We start from the raw sequence: 20,715 nt of genomic DNA on the forward strand, positions 1-20,715 counted from the left end.
TTTTCACCACTCAACAAAACATAAGTTACCAAACTGTCAGTGCAAACAACAAAATCTGCCAGTGAAATCTGAGAAAATTTTACTAATGCTTTCAAGAAGTGAAAGCGGTTCAGAGATCTAACCTTCACTGATATAAAGGCAAATCTTGCATTTATGTTCCACAGCCTTTCCTAGCAGCTCACAGGACAGAGTGGCTGGAGCGTCCCCACCCTCGAATGCAGCTCTGCTGAAAAGAAAGAAGGGTATATACACCTCCTGTAGTTATCTAAGCACACAATTGTCCAAAGAGTAAAGAACACCACTAGAGTCTGAGTTTGCAGCAACACTGAAACATCAGGCTCTACCAGGCCAACAACATTCTTAAAATCTGTACACACAATTTTTTTTTTTCTTGTTTGAGTGCCAAGATCACGAACTTAGCAATTCTATCAGTTAACAGACGAAAAAAAGAATACATTAGAAAACAGAATTTCTGCAAAAGCACAGGTCTGGAGCTAGAGTCCAAACTAACTGGCTTCTAACGATACTACTTCCAAGGCTCATCTCTCAACAAACCCAAACTCTATCCAAAGAGAAAGATCCCTACCTTAGGGAGAGGGAAAAAAAAATAGGTGATTCCTTAAGATTGAGGCTTCAGCTACAAAACAAAACAAAAAAAATCAACAAAAAACAAATGCCATCTCTCCTTCACTTCTAACCCACATATCTGCCTCCTACAAGACTTGTTCAAGACAGTATCCATCAGGGTCAGAGGGATTTCAGATCACCTTTCCTACCACTGTTCCCCAGAAGCCTCCGTAGTCCTTGCGCCATCCTCGCTCAGCAGCCAAGCAGCACAGACATGGCAGCTTTGCCTTCAAAGAGGAACTGCCCCTTCACGAAGCCCTGCTCAAGGGAAAGCAGCAGCACTTACCCTTCTGCCCAAGAGAAGGTGTGGAGGCTTGGGAGCTAAGGACAGGATAGCTTGAAATTTTAAGGCTGGATATCTTGATAGGATCTGGTACACAAAAAAGAAGTGAAGGAAAGAGGTGAAGAAAGCGAAGCTTGTGCTGTTGGCTGCCAGCACGACAGGCAATTGTTAGCTCAGCCCTAAGAGCCGAAAATAAAACACACGACAAAAACGGAAGATGCAAATCCGTTAAAGAGCCCTTCAGAAAGAAACTTCTACCACCTACTCAAAACAGTTTCTTTCCAAGTGGTTCCTCTGTCGCTTTATCAATTCCTCTGTGGATTTGTCAGAGTGAAACAACACACCAAGCAAATTCCCACAGCCCATACAAAAAATGTTGATTTAAGAAGGAAAAAAAAAAAAATGCAAAACGTAAAATCAAAGAGAGGAAAAACACACCGTACCATAAGGCGCAGAAGGAAGATACGAGAGAATTGTGGAAAGCAGCAAAAGCAGCCTCACCCAAAACATGACCATGTACTTAATGGTTGCCTCCCTCCTTCCTTCCCTCCCTTCCCTGTAACCGATCACAGCATTAAGCAAGACTCCATTATACTGTCACACATCGGCTTCAAACAGCAAACGAAACTGCAAAGTACTCCCCTCTGTGTAATAGCTGGAGTTCCCTGTCACTCATTTCCAAGCAGAAGATGTTCAGCCGAACTGAAAGCCTCAAGCACGGGGTCCAAAGCTACTTACCCGGACCAAATTTCTAAAGCTATTAGCGTACATTTCTGTCCAACTACAAACAAGATGGAAACACTCATTTGTTTTTCAAGGTATTGTGCTCGAGTTCAGAAGTACACAATTAGGGGCATCGAGGCACTTTTCCTGCATCCAAAGCTGAAAAGTAATTTGACAGAGCACCATCTCAAGGATTTTCCTGCTCCAACCACCACTAATCCCGTTTTTACAATTGCTCCATCCCTCTGTCACATCCACAACCCCCACTTTCATCATCTCTTTTCTCAGGAAAGGAGAGCACCGGCTCATTTTTATATACCGAATATTTCAACTTCCTCTATTTTAAAACCACCCCGAGGCAGCTGCAGCCGAATCTGGCCGTTTTGGCAACAAGTAGAGCAGTGGGGCGAGGTGTGAGGCAGCCCGGCAGCCCGGCCCTGCCATCTTAGGGTTGGCAGAGCAAAGGTGCTCAGTGGGAGCAGCGCCTGGCTCCAGTTGTACCGGGCCGTCCAGAGCCGTGTGGAGTTCTGAAAGCTATTCGTACAATAGATGAAATATACTGTGTGTTGTATAGGCGGCTGAGCTGCCACCCAGGCAGTAAGAGCAGCAGCAGCGTGCCGGAGATACTGACACGTCTCAAAAACGACGGCGTGCCCGAAGCGCAGCGGAACTGCGAGCGCTTTTTAAAGCGCGCTGCTGTCAACAAGCGGCCGCAGAGCTTCGCCCCAAGCGACGCGCGCAGCGCTCACAGCACCCGTGTGCCGAGCGGTGCTTCAACTCGCGGCTCAGTTCTCCCCGCAACATCTCGGCACTCACCCCAGACCCTCGGAGGAGCTGCTACGGTCCCTCCGCCCCCCCTTCCGCCGCCCCAGGACAGCACGTACCGCCCCGCACGCCGCTCCCGGGCCCCCTCGCAGCGGGGCCTGCGGCGCCGCGCCCCCGGCCGCCCCGCAGCTTCATGCAGTTAAAATGGCTCCTGACGAGGGGGAAGTGGTGCCCGGGCTCCGGCCGGTGACTCACCGCGGGGCCGGGCGGCGCGGCGGGGCTCAGCTCGGCACGCCCCGGGCGGCGGCTCCGCTCGGGCCGGCTCGGGCTGCAGGTGGTGCTGGCACTGCCCCACTCCGAGCCTCGACCGCCACCTGAGCCTTTTTATTACCCTCTTTCCCTTCTGGGGGGCTTTTTATTCCTTTTTGTTTTGTTTTGTTTTTTTCCCTGCTGTTGGTACGGTGCAGGCGCAGCCTTCGCACCCCACTTCCTCCAAACCACGGCGAAAGGCCCTTGTCTTCCATCCCCAACAGCAGAGGACCTGGCGTACCCTCCCTGTCTCCCTTCTCCATGCCCGGTACGTCCCTCGGTGGAGGGTGAGGGCCCGGCTGTGTCAGTCAGTGCCCACTGTCCCACCCAGCCACGTTTATGGCTAATAAATACACTTCTGCAGAACATCTGCTATTTCCTACCTGCTGTATTGCTCACGCTAAACTGGTTAACTCCAAAAAAAAGAAAGCCGAAGGGCCCAAGTTGCCAAGGGAAACTTAGCTCCTTCAGTTTTTAGTTTAGCCAGGGAAAGGAGTGGCATGCATGTCACACAAGGCTTCCAAAAATCCCCCAGTAAACTCCCAATATGCTTCTCACATTCTGAATTGAAACATGGTGCCAATTACGCATCAGACCAATGCACCCGCGCTCTCAGCCACCCAACCCACAGAGGAGCCCCATCCACACGACTTGGACTGATGGACAACATTAAAAGGCCTGGCAGAAGTTCAGTCCCAAAAGCACCACACATGGAGGATGGGTACAGACTTCCTTCCATTGTGTCTCGGTGGGAAGGATGCATGCACGCCATTTTCTACTGAAGCTCATTTCCAGAAGGACAGAGTCCAAAATTCTGCTCTGGAAACCATGCTGGCCATAGTCATGGCATGGAACAGGAACCTAAACCCTGTGCACAGAAGTGTAACCAAAGAGCAAGAGGCAAGGTTGGGAGGCAGAACGCAGTACATCTTTATCAGATGTACTTTATCATGCTATTTTGTAGCCTACTGTAGAGGAAGGCCTAAGGAAAATAACAGCAAGAGAGCAGCATCAGTTTTTCATTATTTGCTGAGTGGTTATCAGTTAAGTCACTACTTAAATAGCTTCACTACAGCTTTTTATCAAAATACATCCCCGTTTGTATTTCTCAGTTGAGAGAAGAGACCATGTGGAGGAAACGCCACATTATTTTAATACTGTGTATTTTCCACCTCTTATGACAGATGTACTTTTGCCCCTCTCCAGCAACTTCATTCTAACACAATCTTACATCTGAAAACATTTGTTTCTTGCATTGCAAAACCCTTTGAAGCACTTTGGGGAGAAATCTAACCCTGTAGCACAGCAGTTTCAAGGAAACTGTAACATGGACACAGGGAAAGCACTATTTTAATTATTAAAGACAGTCTAATAGTTATGCTTCACAGGAAAAAATAACACAACAGTCTTAGCCAAGCAATCAGCCAAATTGAAAAATCATTCCATAGTGAAGTATGGCCACAAGCTATGCAAACATTTTGCCATTTCTAGGCTGAATCTGGAAGGACTATATTTTCTTAAGCATACATAAAATGTGAGAGATAATGCAGGTGAACGTTCAACCTCGGAACTGGTCAGTTTCTTTTCTAAGCAGAATCCTGGCTTAGAGAAGCGACTCTGCCCATTGCTGGGATGAGTATCTCTATGAAATTCAGATCACCATTTGCCCAAAAGACATAGCTAGACACTGACCAACAGCATGCCTGAAGCCAATTCAAACAGTCTTCACTCTCCACTCTGTCCTGGCTGCATATTCCTCGCACCAAGCGACTCCCCCCGCTGTTTCCCAGTGCAAATATTTGTGCAGCCACACAGTGAAGCGGGCAGTGGAACCAACCAGCAGAAAAAGTTAACGCTGCACAAATAAATAAATAACGTGCAATAAAATTTTCAAGCTTTCGTTGGCCCTGGCTCCCACAGCCATGCATACTGAAGGGGAGTGGCGTGGCTGAGCGGGCCTGGACATAGTTTCTTCTTCTGCCAGTCGGGCCTCCAGGGAAGCCTCTACTCTCCTCATGTCCCAGGTGAGTGATTGCTCTCCTCCTCATCCAGCTTTGAAAGCTACAGGTCTGCACAAGGGAGACGGTGTTGTAAAACCTCTTGGGCCGGGGCAGGCCCGAAAGAGTGCTCTGGAGGTACGCTGACCCACCTGAAATGAAAGACAATTAGTCTCATAAGAAGTAGCCTAATGAGAGGTTTGTTCCTGTTCCCAGCCTTCATTTTTAGACGGAGACTGGGTGAGGTGAAAATATTACTTAGATGAAAAAAGGGACTGAGACTTCAGATTTAAGGATTTCTATTTTGCTGCTGTTTCATACACAGCAGTGACACACGATCCTGCCTTGAGATGTTGCAACTCTGCACCAGCACTGAGGGGACAGACCACTTCCCCACCCTCAGCACTGGCCCAGGGCTTCTTGAGGCTGAAGGGAAAACTCTGGCTCAATGCTGGATAAAAATAGGATTTAACAAACTTTCATTTGTCGTTCAGTTTTGTAGGACTTGAGTGTCTCAAGCTTTGCAACAGATTTAATCTCAAGTGCCGCTGGAGGAAGGAAGCGCCAATAATCCCATTTACACACCTGGCACAAAAACCTGAGCCATATGCCCAACATCAACTATGCGTGTGTGTTTGAACCAGCCTTCATCCAAATCTGAAGCTCACACCCTATCTCCTGCACTCTCCTTTCTCCTTGTATACAGCACCAAGTACCTGTACGTTAATCCTGCAATGTTTTAACACCACAACATCCCTGTCCTTAGCTGGAACTTGTAGATTGGCACTTCTCCCTAGGGTAGGTGCCACACAAAACATACAAACCCCCAATGCTTTCACTGCCAAATGTATAACGACCTAAATATTTACACATGGAGAAACTGCATTGCTTGCGATGTAATTTGTTCCTACCTACAGAAGAAGCCTCCGCTACAGGACCTCAGATACACAGAAGTTCTCATCACTGCCTACAAACCTCTTGCATTTTCAAAGATTTCATTTAAAAAAAAAAAAAAAAATTCAAAGGAGAAATTCAGATCTCGGAGTTTTGGATACTCAGTGTGCAGCACACACAGCTATCAGTTCTTAATTTGCAATTTAAAGGTATGATTCCAGTGCACGTTGAATACAGGACACAATAAATTTGAAGGAAAATGCTTATTCACTGGAGTGGTCTTCTAAACTTTAGCTGCACTGTAGGAAAGGAAAAGTGAGAGTAAACAAAACAGACATGAACAGGCCATTAATCCTCTCAAAGGCTGGGAGGGAAGGCATCGTGGTCATCCTAAGTTTGATCAGAATCTTTCAGATAATAAATGTCGTCATGTTTCAAAATACACAAGAGAGCCTTTTGCAACTCTGGTCAGGAAACTCCAAGTCTCCAGAAATTACACCTAAGTGGCAGAAGGGATGAGAGAAGCACTTGGACTGCAACAGATTCACAACCAAGCACCAGAGGGCTTTAACCTCACCCATTTTGCTCTTCCAAGTTTCCCTCCAGTGTTTCCCAGTGAACACAGATTTGGCAAAGTACCTCTGCCAGCCCCTCAGCAGCACCCCACACAGCCAGAAACCCCCGATCTTGCACAGCCTTGCATAAAGTCTTCTTGGATCACCTCTAAGGTATTCCAAGGTCACATCCCAGAGATGACAAGCCTCTAGGAAAATCTTCTTGTATAGTCATTTTTCTTCGCTCTCTTAAGTTCCTTCCTTCCTCCTTTTGTTATGGGCTTGCCTCTGCTGAGAAGCATTACTTATCAGTATTTCTTAGAATGGTTTAAAATGTGGTTGTACCCTCCTTTCAACTGATAAACACTTAGGAGGGAAAGAATTGCAAAAATCCAGGCAGTAAATACAGCTCTGACAGAAGATAATGTCTGACCCAATCTCAGCCAGAAGTTACATGCTACAACCTCCCCCCACCAACCCCCAGTCACACTTTTCTCTCCCCATCCTCTCCCTGCTCTGGTTCTGCTCCAAGTGGTACCCATTAAACCTTCCACCAACCCAATTTAACCCATTAATGTGGCAGGAAGCTGACGGGTGGGTGGGGAGCAGCAGCAGCTCTCTGTGGTTGGCAAGCTGAAACAGCTCAGAAAAGGCTATGATGAGCACAGACAGCAAAAGACAGAGGACCTCCCCTCTGTGGGTGGTAGTGAAGCACCCAAAAGGTTATTTTTCACCTTAAGAATCACACGATTGCATGCCAGCTGGAAAAAAAAAAAAAAAAAAAAGTGGAGACGTTTTGTCCAGAGGATGATGCAGGCAGAGAGAAAGAACAACTGTGGCACTTAACCTATGGCTCTCTGACCCAATCCAACTCTCTCCCATCACTCCTCTTCATGTTATCTGTACACTTGTTTTGCAAAGTGCAGACAGTCATTTACCATCATACATATATAGGTGTCAGTTACACTTTAAAACCCACAGATGAAGCAATCACACAAGCAAATCAGAATGTCGGAACAAATTTACAGGCCCTGCTACTTCTCTCAGCAGAATTCAGATCCGTCAAAAATGATGAAACAGAAAAAATTAAACCATAATCTGAAATGTTTTTAAATTGCAAGTGACATTACTTGGCTTTCTTCAATGGTAGACAGAAGAAATCACTGTGCCTCATCTACTGTTCTCACTAACCCCAATCAGACAAATAAGAGTGCTACATTTTTAAATACAGATTATTTCTAGTTCACTACTTCCCAGTCCTTCATTCTGGGATGCTAAAAAATATCCCTTTTATCTTTAAACACCATCTCTAGTCCCTGTCTCATTATGAGACATACAATAAATAAGCCATCTAACGGAAAGATTGAGAAATAAGTGGACAGAGAAATTATTTTATGAAAAGAAATGGGTAATTCTGAGTCATTTTCTTTTTTTTTTTTAATCCAGAAGAGCTGGATAAGCTCACTCCTTGAAAAGACAGAGAGGAACCAGTTTCAGTCTCAAGTAGAAACAAGGTGGAAGGCACTGCAGTTCTATACAACACTCAAATGTAATTGCAGATTGTGACAGTAATGCCACTTTATACACAGAACAACTCTCTACAACTCCTCATTACTTAATATTTGCAATAAGCAAAGCCAAAATGACCTCATTTTTGCATGGTAACAATCACTGGCAATCCCAAGAGGACCACAGGGGCACAGAAGTACTATGCTTTTATGCTGAATTCTCAGGAGGTATGCCTAACAGCCCTGGAAAACCTTTAAAAATTTCCTTTATTATTATACAAAGCCACGCAATCCTCTCTGCAGTAAGATCATACTAAATCTGTGGTTTTCCAAAGGAAACTATCACTTGTGTACACAGCCAGTTTGAAAGACAAGTATGAGGTCATCTACCTATGGGTTTGTACTCAGCTTGCTTGAAAGCAAATGTAAGTTCTCTGCTATTGTGCAAGACACAGAGGTGAGGGGATACTAAGCTGAAATGAAACTGATACCATTCAGAACCATACAAATGAAAGAAAATTATACTCCTCCAGAGCTCTTGCTTTAACACGATAGTTACGTTTGCTCAGGAGTCCTTGCAACGATAATCTGTATGAATACAAACATGATCTATAACTGTCAGAGATATAACTATGCCAGCTACAGTAAGCTTAGCCTTTGTTCTTTTCTTTTTCAGACAAAAATAAAACTGAAAAAAAAAAAAACAACCAACCAAACCTCACAACCAAATAACCATTTCTAATCATAATCTTTTGTTTCTCGCCGATTTCAATGTTGCAATTTTCTCACTGTTAACATAAGACAAAAATAATAATCAGAGAAGTGAAGGAAGGTGAACATATACCAAACTGCATTACAAATGCACACAGAAAGAACACAAAAACAAGGATTGGATGAGTTTGGTATCATCAAACAGCGGCCTCTTAACTGTAACACTCTGTAGTCTGCTGAGGAAACCCCATTAAAAAGCCATAACTCTATTTTTCCTTTTTTCATACTGTGAGTCACTTATTACATTTTCGGATGTTGCAACACATTCATGAATAATAAACACATACTAGGGAAAAAAAAAAAAAAACAGTGTTGAACACTGGATTTTTTCATGTCTGTATTTATCAGTATAAAAATCAAATCAAGAATGAGGTCTAGAGTTGAAAAAAGTTTCTATGCAAGGAATGTTGTTCTTCACAGACAAAGTATTTGGGGTAGCCCAAGACAAGCACACAGGCACAGAAGTTAGAGCATGACAACGTTAGTACTACTATTATTGTTTGGCCTTTATACAGACAGAGAGGACAGGGGGAGGGTTAGTAATGTTCCCCATCCGACTCACTCATAAGGGAGAGCAGCCAGGCATCGCCCTTAGCCAGACAGTTCTGAACCCAATGCTGTGCTTTTGCAGCTGCCTTTTTCATTATTTTTTTTTAAGGCAAGGGAGTTAGGCTGTGGAGACTGCACAGCCCCAGAAAGTCAGCCCTGCTACGGGAAATTATCGTTGATATCTCAAATAAGTACCATGGAACTATTTATCCACATTTGTGTTTCAGACAATAACAAATAGCATCCAGCATATGCGCACACAGGAGTGGTTGGTACATTTTCCACAGCTCCAGTCTAATGAAGAACTGTTAGCAGCTCTTCCAACTGCTGTTGTCCTTTGCTCTGCAACCTTAGGCTAGGCATCTTTGCTGACACCCTGCACAGAAGCAAGCTTCATATATAGAATTAAAAGGGAACCTTATAGCAGACTTCCAGTACCTGAAGGTGGCCTACAGGAAAGCTGGGGGAGGACTTTTTATAAGGACATGTAGCAACAGGATGACTGGAAATGATTCTAAACTGGCAGAGAGTAGATTTAGACTAGATAGTAGGAAGAAATTCTTGATTGTGAGGGTGGTGAGACACTGGAACAGGTTGCCCAGAGAGGCTGTGGATGCTCCCTCCCTGGAGGCATTCAAGGCCAGGCTGGATGGGGCTTTGAGCAACCTGGTGTAGAGGGAGGTGTCCCTGCCTATAGCAGGGGGTTGGAACCAGATGATCTTAAAGGTCCCTTCCAACCCAAACCATTCTATGTTTCTATGATTTAAGACAAATATACATAAGCACCATTTTTTAGAAAAAGATCAAGCTTCACAAATATGTTCAGATAGTTATGAGGACAATACAGAATATTCTGGCAACACTGAGGATGTGAACACAAAGGAAAGTGTGTTTATTACTACTCTTCCAGCTGCTGTAATTAGTGGAAAAAAACTGCTATCTTGGAGAGGCTGGAGAAAAAAGCATGAGCTGTGCAAAAAAAATAAGCTCACTGAAATAAATACATTTTCCATTGCAAACTGTTCAGATAGAGAACTGGCTATTAAAGAGCATTCAGTTAGAAATACAAGCTGATTACTTACTTGTTCAGGAAATAATCAATACTTTCAGCATGAGGCTTACCTATCCAAATACATGCTACATTAGTCAATCGACAAATACATAAATCATGGAGAAGAGAGAAGAGGTAAAAAAAAAAAAAAAAGAGAGAGAGAGAGAGAGAGATTACAGGAAAGCAAGAGGGAAGATGCCAGGGAGCGTGGTGCTCCAGATAAGGGGAACTGACAGCTGGAAGGCCAACACTGTGATCTCTCAGCTACATTTTGAGCTGCTCGCACCAACAGAAGCCTTGTAGCGATGCTGATCTTTGTCCTGGTGAGCAGGCCTAAAGGAAATCACAGATCACACCAAACCTTCACCTCTGCTATTGTTATCTCCCCATAAAAATGAGGTACGGGATGCAGACATCTCCTGGAAGATAGTGTTGCATACAAGCATACGGGCTCCACTTCAGAGAAAATTGCTGCTACACTAAGAGTTTTCCAAAAGCCTCACAGGAATCCTTTGTCTTTAGTCTGTGGTTTCAGCCACGAAAACAACATCAAAAACCAGAGCCTAAGAGAATGAGAGGATATTACACCAGGCATGATTTCATGTATGTGATTTTTCTCCTGCTTTCCATTAACAGAGGTCATTTACTTAATGGAGGGAGCTCAGTAGTTTCCTTGAGTAACCCAGCATTTCCCCAAGACTTATAAAATACTTACTATCCCCAGTGCTCCATCCAGAGCACTGTACAATCACTACGTATACATTAGTGGTTATTACTTTAGCTCCATACTATGAATCTAGCTTCTCAGTACATAACGTTTAACCTTAGAATCCATTCATTTACTGAGGGTTCATCAACTTTAAAGCAGTAAAACCATCCCACCAGGCATACTGGAGTGACAGGTGAGACCTATATTAGCTGGCAGAACACTCCGATTCTCAGATGGAAGCCTAAATGTCAAGAGTTTTACCCACTCCTTCTTTGCAGCCAACTTTATTTCTTAAACTCTCACTTTTGATGTTCCCTCTTTTTACCAAGACACATTAGAAATGTTTTCCAGCTTTGCCTATCAGACAAAAAAAAAACACTACTTGTGGCTGTGTCACAGAAATCTTCCTGTATTTCTACCTCTAGTGAAGAGTAGCATCAGACTAAACAAATAGCTTTTCTTAAGGCAGCTGTCAATGAACTCATTGAGGAAAGATAAAGGGAAAAGAAAATGACTCTTGGTTGTTGTCTTTTTAAGTTAATTGCACGTCCTCAGGCCTGTTGAGCATCTGCTGCTTTGCATAAGCTTTCTCTCTGCTCGTCTCTATTCTGCAAGAAAACCAACTGCCCTAAACAAGCATCCTTTAATTCCTTTATTACTAATCTTTAATTGCTTGCAGCAGACTGCTGCTATCCTAGCAGATCCCAAATAACCTATCCGAGTTTGATCCCAGGGTTTGACTCTGCTTTCTGAAAATATGATTTCCATCCATCCCATTCAAGCAAGAGACATTACCCAGTGAGTGTTTTTAAAGCTACATGTGTATGTCGTATGTGCACATTTTGGCAGAAGTCACATCTGGAGGAACAGGAGTTATGAAACAATTTATATAACACGTTGGAAAGTTCACTTGTACCATTTAATGTCAGCTAGCAGCCCAGGCTGCAAACAGGAAATACACACCAGCCTCTGCACATCCAACAGCAATGCCACCAGCACCATCGAGACACGTGTGTGTACGTGGCCAGGGTGAGCAAGGAATAGTATGTGTTAATGTATTGCTTTCTCCTTGTTAGTTCCACATAAGTAAAGAAAATTATAACCAGGATCTCAATGTTTCACATATCAGCCTTCCACCTTATTCAACATCATACGACACTGGCTTATTAACCAGACAAGCCTTAAATAAGGCAATGATATTTACTAATCCAAGGCCATTCCCTTACCCTTATATCCAAAATAGCATGGTGTGAAAATACTGCCGTGTCAGTTCTCCCCATGGGTTTTTGGGTGCCCGATTGGTTGCATGAGAAGGCTTTTGTTAGGTGAGCTTTATTTGATGTGGGTGGGAGGAGAACATAAGAGGGTCCCACTCATGCCTACCTTGGATGTTGCATTCAAGATACTTCCATAGTCAAACTACTGAATTCTTGTATATTTTATGGGAAAAGTCAAAATACAAGATGAAATCATTTCTCTTCTCCCGAGTTGAATCAGTAAAGGTTTGTTTTTATGTAAATGTTTTCAACTATCAGTTAAAGAGAGATTTGAAAGAATAAAGTCAAAACAAGACCAGTGCTGAAGAATAACACATTTAAAAGAATGCAGATATGCTACTACAAAGCAAATAGAGAAACAAGCAGAATGCAATTACAATAGACATATATGCACCATTACTAACTGATCTTAACACACTGACCTTTGACTATAAAATATTTTCCCCAAATTATTGCACAGATTGTACCTGTATATGTAGTGTATATATGTACATACAGTATATGGCTGTATATATGGCATATTTGTAATGTACACCAAATTTAACATACATGCTACCAAATCTGTAATCAGCCCACTCTATGATTTGACCCTCCAGTTCTTAGTCACACACTAATGACAAAAGCAATAGACTACAAACTTCCACTTGCAAGGGACAAAACACAACATCTCCAAAAGTTAATGTTTAAGCAAACAACTCCCTGAAAACACGCTGTGACAATTCAGCTCTCTGGTTTTGGTTTCAGAATGCCCAAAAATCTCTTTCAAGGCAAAACGAGCAGCTAGGTCGGGCTTTTGGTAGCACTTTTGCAATAACTCACCTAGGATGTGGTACATAACGATGCAATTACATCCTCTCTGAAAAACTATAATAATGATAAAAGTAAATCTGATCACAAGGAAATGAAAAACGTTTAACATCAATAGATGTCTGCTGGATCATTCTCACAAACAGCCATTTACCAAGAAAAGAATACTAAATTTCTGGCTCTGTCTTGACTACAGTACGTTTATGGTGAGAATGCCAGCTCATTCATTCACTTATTCAAACACTACAGTAGGGAAGTACCTGTTACCCTGTAACATTAACATTTGAAAACTAAATTTGATAAAGCCCTAGTCAAATTTTTATAAATCCTAAAGACTAAATCTGTTCACACATATAATTTCCTTGACTACAAAACCATCTCCTAAAGGCTTGTTTTGGATGGATGCTCAAGGTCTCCAGAGAAAGACAGTTGCATGTAGGTAAGCAGGTGCTGGAGGCCCCTATTTTTTGAAGGAAACATGAAAGTAAAAAAAAAAAAAAAAAAAAAGCACAAGTCTGTGAGTTTAAAACTGGAGGAAGGTCTATAGTTGAGTAGGCTGGTGAATACATCTGATCTCCACTACTTACACTAATATACCACTAATTTCCTCCGCCAACCCGTCATCAGCTTTTCAGTGGATTTACCAGAACCCACCTCAGCTTTGCCACCTAAGCTCCACAGCTCACTGTAGGAGAAGAGCAAGCAAAAGAACTGGCTGAAGGCCAATTTGCAACAAGGGTATTTTTCTGACACAGTGTGTCTGTTTGAAGAAGTCACTGCTGGAAGTATCCAGGCACTGGATATGCTTCTGGAACATGGGAGCCACAAAGTAAAACAGGAGAGAGGGCACAGGCTCAGAATCCAGGCTGAGAAGATGCTGGAGCTCTTGTCTCTTACTGCCATTTCACTCAGTGCAAATGATAAGGAACAATCTTCCTTAGTCTTGAGGGAGAAAGATAATCTGCAGACGCTTGAATGCATTCAGCTGTCTGTATTTAGTTATTCAGTTTGCACACATTTAATGTTTATATTAGTTGATCCCTCCTAAAAAATTGGGAGTTTTAAACCTCTCTGGGCTATGTTCTTTTTAGGAAAGAAACAGGAGCCCTGCTCCTTATGTCACACATTATTATCACAATATGCTAGATCAGTGCTCCTAAACTGGTATATAAATGCTGAGTACTGTCTCTATCCATTTTGGACTCGTTTTGCTGTCCTTTTACACACAGTACCACTTCCTCTGCCATATATTTTAAGAACAGCAAATCCTATGCCACAGGGCAGCATAATCTTTTCTCACCTCTTCGATAATTCAGACTGGTGGCAAAGTGGGCTCTTTCAGTTTCCTGCAAAACTGATGTATCTGTTGCCATTCTCTTCATCAACATTGAGAGACCTGCTCACTTCCCATTGAACTTCCCCACTTACGCAGCATCTTTTAACAAAAATTGAAAAATAAAACAAAAAGAAAGAAAAAAACAACAAACAAACAAACAAAAACAGATACCAGGATGCTATTCAACCCTCTTTTAACAACCTCAGAAGGCCTGCAGCAAGGTGTGGAATCCTTCCACTTTCACATCAGCAATTCTAATTCTCAAGCAGAAAACCAAGCTCACGTCCATCTATGAAGATCCCAAGCATGCCCCACAAGCATCTAGTACAAGCTTAATGCATGAGGTCCTTAAAATGATAGAGTGGCAGCTTCTCTTCAGGCAGCAACAGATGTCAAAAGAGAAGCTGCAGCAGCAGCTGCCGTGCGAACAACCTTCTACCAGGACTCTGCACGTTCAGTTTTCCTATTTGAATACATTAGGCATAAACAAGTTACACAACAAGGTCAAGCAGACTGAAACACCTCATTAAATTTCATCAATGCCAGTATGACCAGGTATATGAGACACCGTCTGCTTAATATCACTATTATATTAATGGAGAAAAGAGACAGGGATATCACGCTGCCCAGAGTACGCAGATGAATTTGAAGCAGTGAGACAAGAAAAACGAAAAGTGCTGTAGATGTACATAAATAAGAAAAGGAAATTAATTCAAGGGAGCAGGCAGTCTTCACTGCCACAGCTGTGCCAGATGACAGACTGAGAAGGAAGTCTTCACATATGTGACACAGAATAATATGTTTAATAGAAACACCCAACTCTTCGCTATCCTGATTATGGTCACGTTGAGGACTGGCAAAGGGAGAAAACTTTGCAAAGAACTCAGTTCTGCTACTACTTCACTCATTTTTTAATTTCGTTATCAAGATATACCAACAGTTTGCTCTATTAGGTACCAACTGAGCAGCCAGTTAGGCAGCTCGGCTATTTAAATGCTTTATGTTCAGTTTTGATGTGTCCTTCAGACAGACATAAGTCACTTAACTATTCAGCCTCTGACTAAAATACTGTTTTATTTTACAACTAGCAAGGGAATAAAACTCACTAAAAATTACAGGACACAGTAAGACATCAAGAGACAGCGAGCTCCAGTCCATGACTGCAATTGAGAACAGACATCATGTGATGAGACTCATTATTATTGCCATAATGACACAATTTATAACAAACTATTGGCCCATTAAAGTCGGATTCACAATTTACTTTTGATTCTTTGCTTTTCCTTTTTATTTCAATGACCGAATGTAGAACTCCTAAACACTGAACTCTTCCCACCTGGTTGTTACCTTCTTAGTGAGTGAGATTCTGTGCCTACTGGAGGTCAATAGGGCATTATCATTACCTTCAATGAACGTAGCAACAAGCACAGGGGCCAAAGCACAGCTGAATTTATTTGAATTCTTTTCACAAAAACGCATCTCAATACAGCAGCCGAGGATAATGTTTTTAGAAATTACATCTGAGATGACTACCTTAGTACTTAAGTATTTCCAAGTAAGTGGAAATACTTGCATGCATGTTTTTCAGTAGAGATACTGATTTACAAGAACTTAGGCTTCTTAAGTTTCAGTTCTTGTCAATAGGAAACTGTCCAGTAATGACATTCTGTACAGAAAGCTCTATTTGTTACCTACAATACTCAGAGAACACTTTAAAGTGTGGATGAAAAAGCCCAAATTAAGACCACTGTGTGAAACACTGAATAGCAGAACCCGGCGTGCTTTCATGTACCGTTCACCCCATAGTAGACATAACACTTTCTAAGGAAAGAAATACTTTCATACTTAAAGTACATCTATTCCAGATCTGATGCCAGAGAAAAAAAAAAAAAAAAAATGTCTGTTCATTAAAAAGAATGAGCTACGGGATCATAAAACATCGTCTCATAATTATCTAGGCTCAAGTGCAATTCCCACGCCAAATTCAGCTTTCAGCTTTATCACAAAAAAAATTTTTTTATTTTTTTTGTTGTGAATCCATCAGAAAAGAAACTCGGTGGCTAACACTTCACTTGATTTGAGCCATCCATGGTGCATTTCAGGTTACAAAACAAATTCACCACCATAACTGCTGTTGTTTTAGCAACTGCTGGTGCTAAGCACTGCCAAGCCATACACACACGTGCATCCACATCCTCATCTCCACTGTGCCCATGTGCTTGCAGCTGGAGATCTAGCAGCAGGAGAGGCTTGGCCAAGGGCAGCGAGGTGCTACAGGGGAGGGTGGCCAATTAGGGTAGTTGTAAAAGGTGTCTGTTCCATGGCAGAGGGATTTTCCCCCGTCCCTAAATATAGCTATCGGTACTGACTCCTGAACAAGTAAAAGAGGCACACCAACCTGTGAATAAAAGGATTCTCTGTGCTGACTGAAAGCGGTGAGGAGGAAGGAGGTACCCAACCCCCTATCTCCAGCTGCAGCCAGATGTTAATGCTGGGGAGGAAAGTGACAGTGAAGAACACAGGTGAACAAAGCACAGCCCTTCCCCCTTCTGCACGCACTACCAAAGAAGCTCTCCACAAAACCAGGTGGAAGCACATCTTGGAGAAGGAAATACTACCTCATTCTGAACACTCCAGTGAATCCTAAACTCATTTCAATGTTTAATTGCCCTCATGACTAATTGTTTCATCGTACAACATACCTAACCTCAGCTCCCAGACATCGGATGTCTCAGTAGGGTCAAGCAAGCACTGTATATTTTCCTTTCACATACATAAGATATATGCAGGCATCATTTCACTTCCCAGTTTCCTCTGATCTGATGAACCATGTTATGAAACTTCTTTTCTAAACCCTGGATCACTTTTTGTCGCCATGCTCTTACTAATATTTCACATCCTTCCTCAAGTGAACAGCAACACCGGACACAGACTCAGCATTCCAGTCACCTTACTAATGCCATGTATGTTCCTAATTCTATGCACTATTTTTATTGCTTTATAGCCAAAGATCACACTTTGCTCACAGCATTACAATGAAAACTCCTGTTGAGATGATTCTCCAAACAAATTCTTAAACACTCCTCCAAATTGCCAGTTTGAAGACAGCCTTCTATCCTGCTGGCATGACTGCATTCCTGGTCCCTTTGTATCCAGCTACATGAAAAAATGGATTCAGCTGGATGAGAATCATTTAAAAATGTGATCATAGAATCATACAGTCATAGAATCATAGAATGGCCTGGGTTGAAAAGAACCACAATGATCATCTAGTTTCAATCCCCCTGCTATGTGCAGGGTCGCCAACCACCAGACCAGGCTGCCCAGAGCCACATCCAGCCTGGCCTTGAATGCCTCCAGGGATGGGGCATCCACAGCCTCCTTGGGCAACCTGTTCCAGTGTGTCACCATCCTCTGTGTGAAAAACCTCCCCCTAATATCTGTGTCTCAGTTTAAAACCATTCCCCCTTGTGATTTGAAGTATACGGCACTAGCAACTTGTTCCATACATGCACACACAAAAACCTGCACATAATGATTGGTAACAATGAGATATCATTGCAAAACTGAATATAATGATATTAAACAGCATTTCACCAAGATACAGTCCCTGGGGGACCCCGCAAGGAACAGCTGCACTCAGAAGGAAAGACACGCCTAAGTCCCTCTCTAAGGAAGATTTATGAAGAAGTTTTGCCAATGTTTGTAGTATTTAATCCACAGTGACTCCATGGCACAATTGTTTTAAACTCACACTTCACTGCAGAGTTAATAGATATATCAGGGACACAATATAGGGTAAGTCCACTACAATAAAACGTTGATGAATAACTCAGGAATTTGGGAGATGTGTTTTTTTTTTTTTACAATTCAGAAGTCTGGGATGCAATTTGCACTGGTTCTACTGTAAATTGGTCTTTAACAATGTTAAGATTCAGAATGAGTAAGTCACAACTTGTTATTTATTTCAGAGGCTCCATTTTAAAGCTTGCAATTTTTTAGCCAGGAAAACAATAATTAATAATGTTATTAAGTAAAAGCATTGATAAAATTAACTGTAAAAGTTTTGGGCTTGTTCCCCATTAAAAAAAAAAAAACTTCAGGACCAATTGGGTGCCAATTAGTCAGCTGGGGAACCTATTGATATGGTATTTTAGCAGTGTGTTTCAATGTACATAAAGACACACTAGTATCAATGAGGTTTGATGCTGAACGCTCCCAGTGTGAGATGCTGTGTTCAGCCACTTGTAGCTTGGCCAGACTTTATTTGGGTTGAAATTTTTCAAGCTGAACATCTGCCTCGGGCTAAATTTTATTCCATGTGCGTAGAGATTGCTTCTGAGGGAGGGGTGCAGAAAGAGGTAGACAGAGACTAGAATATCTCAGCCAAAATAGTTCAGCTGTTTTCAGAACAAGACCAGGGAAAATTCTATCTTTCAATGCTAACAGAAAACACTGGCAAACTTGTAGGAAGGTTATAACGGCCTTTCAGCTTTGGATAACAGATGTGAAATATGACACGAGGGTTGGAGCTGTTAGGGTACACCTTTTGCTGTCCCTATGGAAAATCCACCTAGGTTTGATCCAAGTAATTAAGATTAATTGCATATGGCACATTTTCAGTGGATATTCACTAGGCCACAGCCACATTCTTCACAACTTCTCACGTCAATCACACTGCATAGGTCATCCCCACAACAAGAGACAACTTCTTTCTTGTTTCCTGTCCAGAACAGGACTGCAGCTTGGAAAATCTTCTCCAAAGCAGATAATGAGCTCCAGGTTTTTTGTGTAGTGGCCAACTGAAGCCATTGTGGCACCAAGCACTTGGGACACAACTGGCATCCTGCTTCTCCTGCCATCTCACTGCCCCATCCCACGGGTCTTCACAGCAACACATGGCTGCAGAGCACCATGTGGGCAGACCAAGGAAGATGTTTCATGCAGGAAAGATGCAAGAAAAAGGGAGATGGGAAGTACAGAAGCAAAGGAGAAGAGAATGAAAGCAGATGCAAGGAAACAGTGAGAGAATGAAACAGCACCAAGATGAGGAATGGAACAGAAGGGCACAGCCAGACCAGGGAAATCCAAGATCCTTATGGCAGAGTTCAGAACACAGACCAGGGTTTCTGAGCCATTCCCTCCCTGCCTGCAAACAACTGTGGGCCAAAATGAGAGAGCACAACAGACCATCTCCTACCAGCCTACTTGCAGCCAAGATCTGCCTGGATAGCTGGTGCCCAATGGAGACCTCAGACAACAGTCCCATGTGTTGCATCAGCTGAGAAAGGACAGTAACACACATACACTGCCTCAGGATGCCTATCTGCTTATCTTACCTTTTCCTAACTGAAAGAAAACCTAGGAAATGACACTCAAAAAAGCAGCATGTGACTAACACGGCAGAATTTAAGACTTACTAGTACTAAGTGGCCTGTGATAATTAAAGCCATCTCCTAATGCTCACATGCATGGAGGTCAGTCTCCAATTGTGACTGACCTGGTCATATTTTTTCTGGTACAAATAACACACATTTTCTTTCTGCCCTTGTTCTTTAGAGCACTACTGTTCTATCAGACCAGAGGATGATTTACTTTCCTCTCAGGTTTTTTTTTTTTTTTTTTTTTTTTTACTGTTCTCATCACTGTATTAAACCATAAGGTAAAGGACACTGTTATGCATGATCTCTTGAAGATGAGAAACTAAGACACAAAAAAATTAAAGTAAAAAGCTGTGGACACCAAGAGAGTGATTCTGATGAATCTTGTATTGAAACTTGTATTTCTAACACGCTTAGGCCTGCAAAAGATCTTCTGCATGTTGAGAACAAACAGCTATTGACTTCTGTTCCAGATGAGTGAGTTCAGCCCAACTGCAAGTCCGACTCCAGGCTCAGGTTAGGCACCAGAAAAACAACCGTGTGAGAAAACATGAAAACATGGAAATCCTGCGGGAAGGACAGGGGCTGCAGAATCCAATTCTCCAACTATCTGAGGCACGAAAATGCCTCTCCCTCTTTGCACGGCCTGGTTCATATCACATCTCCTCACTTCTGCCCAGCTGTGAGGCCCTACCCATTGCCTCCATTACCCCTGGTTCCAATGAGCAGGGCAGGAGGAGCAGGGCTGGTCACCTCATGGCTGATGGTCACTTCCTGGCACACAGACTCAGCACAGCCTCGCACTTTGTGGCTCCAACATCTCAGCTGGCAAACATTCAAGGGGAGAGAGGTGCTGATGTATAGAGTACAGAGCATACACGGATCAGCTGCATCCACTGGGTGGCAGGCACGTTTCACATGATCGAGATATATACATACAGAGGTATACAAACGAAAACCTCTTCAATACTGCATTTGTGCTCCGGCTCAGAAGCAGCAACCAAATAGACAGTCAAAAAAAATAAATAAAATAAATAAAATAAAATAAAATAAAATCCCAAACCACAGTAATAATATATAAACCAGCAGCCACAGAGGGCAAGCCTTTGAATCCTTCGCTCATTTAAGGAACTTAGAAGGAAAAAAGCAAAAAAGTTGGGGACTAACAGCTGTA

At 42.7% G+C, this 20,715-nt stretch overlaps 1 protein-coding gene across 5 annotated transcripts in view; it reads right to left on the minus strand.

Annotated features, from left to right (window-relative positions):
* Positions 1-20,715, minus strand: part of ELF1 (E74 like ETS transcription factor 1) — an 85,690-nt gene that overhangs the window by 63,701 nt on the left and 1,274 nt on the right. The window contains exon 1 of one of the 5 annotated variants that reach the window (XM_085215782.1): positions 2,518-2,656. The exons of 2 other annotated variants lie outside the window; for them this stretch is intronic. The gene's annotated coding sequence lies outside the window, so the exon portion shown is untranslated. Of the gene's footprint in view, positions 1-913; positions 1,073-2,449; positions 2,657-20,715 lie in introns of those variants that run through there. 2 more of the 5 variants (XM_085215787.1, XM_085215789.1) reach the window with 2 other exon arrangements.

This window comes from Meleagris gallopavo, chromosome 1 (assembly GCF_905368555.1).
Source record: "Meleagris gallopavo chromosome 1, MGAL_WU_HG_1.1, whole genome shotgun sequence".
Taxonomy (NCBI): Eukaryota; Metazoa; Chordata; class Aves; order Galliformes; family Phasianidae; genus Meleagris; species Meleagris gallopavo.